A 6,773-nucleotide genomic window follows, 5' to 3' on the forward strand; every position below is an offset into this window, starting at 1 on the left:
AAAACAGAGCAAGTACTCATATGAGGAATGAGTACTGATTTAAAGTTGTAGACAACACAGAAGGAACTTACCGCCAAATACTCACTACACAGCGGTACATTTCCATCATCATGGCCTCCGCTCTATGGTGAGCAGTGGGTCCGTGATGAGCTAGATATCTTCCAAGTTCCCCCACTGTGGCTATCCACGGGGATGAGCCGTACCGTAGGATACATACGATGGGACGCACCGACCGGTGAAAAGATGGCGACGGCGCAGTGGAAATCCCCGGTGGGCTGACGGGGGTAGCTGGCTCTTTTATTAACCGAAATGACTTAGCAGCAGTTGCTTCCTCCCCGAGGCCTTTCTCGATTTTTGTGCACGAGGCAGCTGCTTCCTCCGTCAGGGAAAAAAAAAACGAGTGACTGGATGTTGCTAGTTGCCGCTGAGATTTATGGGTTGTTTGAGATTATTACTAGCGGTGTCGCTTCGAATGCTAACTATAGGATTAAATATGAGTTAATTATAAAATTAATTGCAGAACCCTATGCTAATTCGCGAGATGAATCTATTAAACCTAATTAATCTATCGTTAGTAAATAGTTACTGTATCACCACATTATCAAATCATGGACTAATTAGGCTTAATAGATTCTTCTCGCGAATTAAACTCTATCTGTGCAATTAGTTTTGTAATTAGCTTATGTTTAATACTCTTAATTAGTATCAAACATCTGATGTGATAGGTGCTAAATTTTAACAGAAGTATTCAAACTGATCCTTGATTAGTGCCATTATTCGATTTCACTCTACCACCTGCATGGTCAAGTAAAATGGGACATGTTCGCAGGCAACTTGCAAGCAGCGTATGCTTCAAGGCAAATCATTCAGGGTTGCATCCAAACATGCCCTCGCTGCCTGGGTAGTACAGTAGACACGAGCGAGAAACATCTTATCTCGTGTCTATTTCATACTTATTAGGATCGGATCGGACAATGAACCGGTTGAACTCTCGGTTCGTGGTGGTTCAACACGGTTCAAATATGGTAACTTATCAACCAAAATCATAAACATAGTTGCATCCTGATGGTTGCTATCCACGCTACCGGAGGCAAGGGTGGGGGGTTCGAACCCCAGCCACACCATTTTCTTCCTTGTGCTCGGTTTTCTCCAGTTTGTACCGGTTTCTTATCCGATTTTATACCGGTTTCTTGCTAAAAACTGCCGGTTTCTTATCCGATTTTATATCGGTTTCTTGCTAAAAACTGCCGGTTCAATCGGTTTTTCCCGGTTCAATTACTTATCCGATCTTTTAGGTTTCCCGGTTCAATTACTTATCCGATCTTTTAGGTGGACCGGACCGGCCGAGACTCTGGTTCGGTCTTTTACCGATCGGACCGCCAGTCCGGTCCGGTCCTAATAACTATGGTCCATTCTACCGTTGTTGCGGACGCGTCCGGCGTCTCCCTCCCTCCCTCTCTATATCTCTCTACTCTCTCTCTCAAAATAAATACACTTCTAGAGTTTGGATAAAGATATCAATATTTGTGAGAAATTATATATATACCTCTATAAAGATGTAATCATCGCACCTTGGGAGGAGAGAAAGTAGAAAAAGACAACTAGAATTGGGTGGTTCCATTCCTAAATGTACACTTATTTTGGGACAAATTTTAAACTTTAGGACCAGTTTGGTGTAGCTCCAAATGACTCCGACTTCGGGGGTGTTTGGGAAGGGGTGCTAAACTTTAGCACCTCACTTTTAGCACACTTTTAGCACTTGAACTCCCAAACAGGTGTGCTAAAAGGCGAGTGCCAACGTTTAGCACCCTTATTTTCTTTAGCCCACCCAAGGGGTGCTAATGGGTGCTAAAAGTGGTCTCAAGTCCACTTTTTCCCTAGTTGCCCCCCCTCTCTCCTCTCCACTTTTCCCCAAGCCAATCATAAATGAGGGTGATGTAGTCATTTCTCACATAGGGTGCTAAACTTTAGCACTGTATCCAAACAACCCCAAGTGCTAAATTTTAGCACTCCATTTGAGGGTGCTAAAGTTTAGTACTGTGCTAAAGTTTAGCATTATGTATCCAAACGGGATCTTCCTCTGACATTTTACTGTTCACGCAAGTCATTTTTCTCTCTCCCCTCCCTCCCTCTTACAGATCAAGGAGTAGCCGGTGGAGCCAGATTTTATTACTCCTCCAACTCCGACTTCTCGGATGCCAGTGGAGGAGCCGGAGTCCGCGGGAGCTCCACCAAACTGGCCGGCGTGGGAGGGAGTGCACGTCTACAATGGCTGACCAGTGGTATGCCAAGTAGTATGCGATGGCTGACATGTGGGCCCCGGCTGTTTAATAAACGTGGCATTAGGGATGGCCGCGGCACCCAAGCCTAGGCTCATTCACGGTTCACGCCTCTCTTCTTGAGCTACCCAACAAGAGATTACGTAGCTGAGGCAGAGCGGCTTTACTCCCCTTTGCAGAGCGCAGTGAGAGGCCGCAGCTCGAGCTGAGGTAGCTGCTCCGTTGGCTGATCCGTCGTCACGTTGCCCAACCCACACACATGTCTTGACACACCCGCCCCCAGCGGTAGAGCAGGCGTAGAGTCGTAGAGGGTGTAAATACGGAGCGAGCAGTCGTCTGGATCTGGCGTTCTGCGAGACTGCGACGGGTAGCGTGCGTGCCCAGCGGCGTCGTAGCGGCGCCAGCGTGACGGAGACCGATGGCGACGCCTACTCTACTCCGATCCTGCTCGATCCGCCTCCGCTCCTAGTCCCATCCCTACTCGGGCCCGGCGGCTACCCCCTGCGCCTACGCCTCGTGGCAGCAGCGGCTATGGTATCGGAAAGGAAAGGGTGCAGCACAGACCAGATCGCCAGAGCAAGAGGGAACGAGGACATGGACGGAGCGTGCGAGCTAGAGCCACAGGCAGCTGTCCGTGGAGCACAGGAGCAGGCGCACGCGCCGCGGCTTGGTGCGCGCGCGGCCGCCGGTCAGTTGCAGCCTGCTAGCCCGGGCTGCTGGGGCATGGCATTAGGCATTAGCCATTGGCATTGGCTTTTGGCCCATGGGGCCGACCGGCCGGGGAGCCTTGTCGAGTCGTACGTACGTTCACGCCGCTCGAAACAATGGCGCAGTGCGATACCTCGGGCCGCCACTGCTCCTCCGGTGCTCCATCTCTCCCACCCGGTGGATACAGATAACTGTGTGCCATTGTTTCGAGCAGGAGCCAGTACGGCCAGGTTAATCCTCTTCCCTGAAGGCCTCAGAGCAAGAGCAATAATTTAGCCAGCGACCGGCTGCAAGCCCATGCCATATCATATCACAAGGATAGGAGACGGAAGGGGCGGCATCTCGCTCGTATGCGGGCTGGGAGAAGGCTGGGAGAGTTAATTTTTTCTCGTACCTTGCGCTCAAGTCGGGCGAGATGGGAAGCGCCGGCTCCGTAGTCTCTCTCCGACGTGGCCTGTTTTTCTGCCGATGTGGACTTCTCCCAGCCGGCTTATTCACGTTATTATACTTGCTCTTAAACCATGTGTGCCGGATGGGCAAATCCAGGCACGCAGCATGCATGCAACCTCCTCCAGGGCTGACAGCCTGAGCAACGCGCACAGTCCCTGCCACTGGGTTCAATTCACTAGCCGCACGGGCTAATATTTTAAAAATTATTGTATTTAAAATTATTTAGAAATTAAACTCGTAGCTAATAATCAAAATTATTTACCTACACCTCTCTTTTTTTCAATACCTCAACATAATACTCATATAGATGTGTACTTATCTTTGCCCAGATGTGATTGATTTTTAATTAGTAATTACTCTATACATTTTTTCATCTATATTCACACTTTTTTTATTTGTATCGCACCTCCATACATTATGTTTAGCATAAAAATCAATATTTTTCATCACTTCCTATATACATGTATAAGTGGTTTACATGGTGATGGTTTACATGGTGACACTCATCGTGCCTATATACCTTGACTTAGTATTTCGATATTAACAATGACATAAATAATGACATAAGTAGTAATTTAGAATCGTATGTTAGTTTATTTTCGGATATTTTTGTACGATGCACATGAAGATCATTAGATAAGAATTAGGTGTTTACTTTAGATTATTTTTAATAACGACGTACATGGGTAACTTAGATACAAATTTAGAATGACATTTTAAGTAATGCTTTATAATCATATGCACGCGTAAATTGGATGAAGATTATGGGGTTACTTTGGATTTTTCATAATGGCGGAGCTCGGTAATTTAGATATAGGTTAATTTAGATATAGGTTTAAGATTTATTTTAGAATATTTTCATAATGATAGTGGTGGGTAACTTTTTTAAAAAATATAATATAACAATTACTATGATTATTAGAATTTACAGGATTGATGTTTTTGATTTTTGTGAGAATTTTTAGAATTTGTCTTTTTTTCTAGTGTGTCTCATCAGAACTATTGCGGAGTCTCCAATGAGAAAACAATGAGGCCACATTGCTACAGAACTATTACCTTGCGCTACTTCTCATTTGTTAAATTTTCGAGCACAATACTTATATAGATATATACTTATTATCTTCATCCGACTGCGATAGATTTTAGTTAGTAATTTCTCTATAATATTTTCATCCACATTTATAATCTTTAACTTTTAACTTTGCACTGTGTATATGAGCTTGAATTTATTTAATGGACCCTATGTTTGAGCTATAATTTTAACATAAACATTTATATTCATCACTGCCTCTGTATCTTTATAAGTGGTGACACATCATGTCTATATACCTTAATAATTATATCATATACCAATAGTGTAAGAAATAGATGATTAAAAATCATATATTGGTTATATTTTTAATTAAGTTGATTTGGATTCAAATGTAGGGTTAGCTCATGTTATTTTAGTAATGGCATATATGTGGGTAATATAAATGCAAATTTAAGGGGTTCACTTTAAATTACTTTTTAAGTATTAGTGGTGGGCAATTTAGTTGCAAATTTAGGGGTTATTTTAAATGTTATTTATAATGGCATAAGTGGGTAATTTTGATGAAGATTAGGGGGTTACTTTAGTTTGTTTTATATAATGGTAGAGGTGGGTAATTTAGATATAGATTTAGGAGGTTATTTTAGGCTATTTTCATAATGGCAGAGGTGGGTATTTTTTTAGAAAATATAATATATCCAATGGCTATAATGATTTGAGTCTAGCTAGATGTTTTGCTTTTCTTATAGAATTTTTAGATTTTTTTTTTCTATAGCGTTCACCTAGGATTCTAAGTGGCTTGACCTGAAGGGTTAAAGAAACCTCCAATTTTAGTAAAAGTAAGATTTCCCAAAGGTCGTATGGGATCCAGCCCCGTGGTTAAGGAGCAGTGACACGGGGGAGTACGAGCGGTGCTGCCACGGAGGCGCCCGGGGGGGGGGGGGGGGGGCGCGCGCGAGGATACAGTAGTGTCCTCCTTCTGTGCGCGAGCTCGGAGCAGTGTTTTCCATCGCAGGCGGATCTGGAGTCCCGTATGATACGGGAACTGATACCGGCGCTGGCTGACGCTGCTGCAGGGAGGGAAGGCTCGCCGTTGCCAGTTCGCCACTGTGCACTCTAGCAGTTGCAAAGCCAACGGAGCGATTCATCGCTCAACAGTGCCACTCTGACGTCACAACAGAAGATCTTTTTTCCTTAAAAAAATAAACCAAATGAGGAGGAAATGGGGGGAAAATAATGGGTCTCGCTGGGGCGTCGAGTGATACAGGAAGGCCATTGAAAACCTGGCGGCTGAGCCGAGCGTACCAGGAGGAGGCACCGTCCCATGTTCTCCCAGTACGGCGATTTTTACCGGACGTAGCGTCAGACGTCAGTACAGTACACCAGCGTCGCGAGTGGTGTATATGATTGACTCTCTCGAGAGCCTTTTCTTTTCTTTTCTTTTCTTTTCTTCTTCTCTATCTGATCGAAAAATGATTGGATCTTGATGTGTAGGGTCCCTCGCGGTAGCGGCAGGAATGCATGCATGCAGCATGTGTGGTGTGAGCTGGGGGTGGGGCTGCGTGGGGTTCTTGGCTTTGCGGATTTGCTGCGGCGCGCCCGCTGCGCGGGGACAGAAAGAGCGAACAAAAGAGGGGGAGGCCGGTGTGGGGAGGAGGAACTGCGCGGCACAGGCGCACAGCTGCAGGAGGCGGGCCCCACGGCTAGTCGGCTAGAGCTCCTTTTGCATACACGCCATTGTTGCCACTAATAGCGTCTTCAATGGCACGAGATAGCACTAGAAAATAAGCGAGATTATCTTTTCGGCTCTGCTTAGAAAGAAGAGGGCCGTTAAAGATCTCCTCCTGCTCTGCTGCCTGCTCTCGTCAGTGGCTCTCTCTCTCTCTTTTTAATTTTACTTTGTGATGCCCCTGAGCTTTGCACCCTCCGATTCATTCTCTCTCTTTTCCCCTTTCTTTTTATGCAAAAAAAAGGAAAACAGAGAGAAGTAAACGCGTCTGCTTCGCTAGGGATCCCCGACTGGACAAATATTGAGCTACGGACGCAACCGGCATGCATGCCGTTGCCGTGTCTGCCTGGCCTGCTACCCGTCCGAAAGGAGAAACTGACCCTGTCGACCATGGCGCGTGGTGCAGCCGTACGTGCAGGACGCGGGCGGTTGTTAAACTCCAGAGCAACCATCTGCGCGGCCGACACGTGCCCGTGCTGCCCTTCGTCCTTTCGGAAATTGGAATGCCAACCGAACAGCACGAGAGGCGCCAGTGCAGTGCAGCAGCCACGTCCGCAGCACAAGAGGAACGAGCAGC

This window comes from Setaria italica, chromosome V (assembly GCF_000263155.2).
Source record: "Setaria italica strain Yugu1 chromosome V, Setaria_italica_v2.0, whole genome shotgun sequence".
Lineage (NCBI taxonomy): Eukaryota > Viridiplantae > Streptophyta > Magnoliopsida > Poales > Poaceae > Setaria > Setaria italica.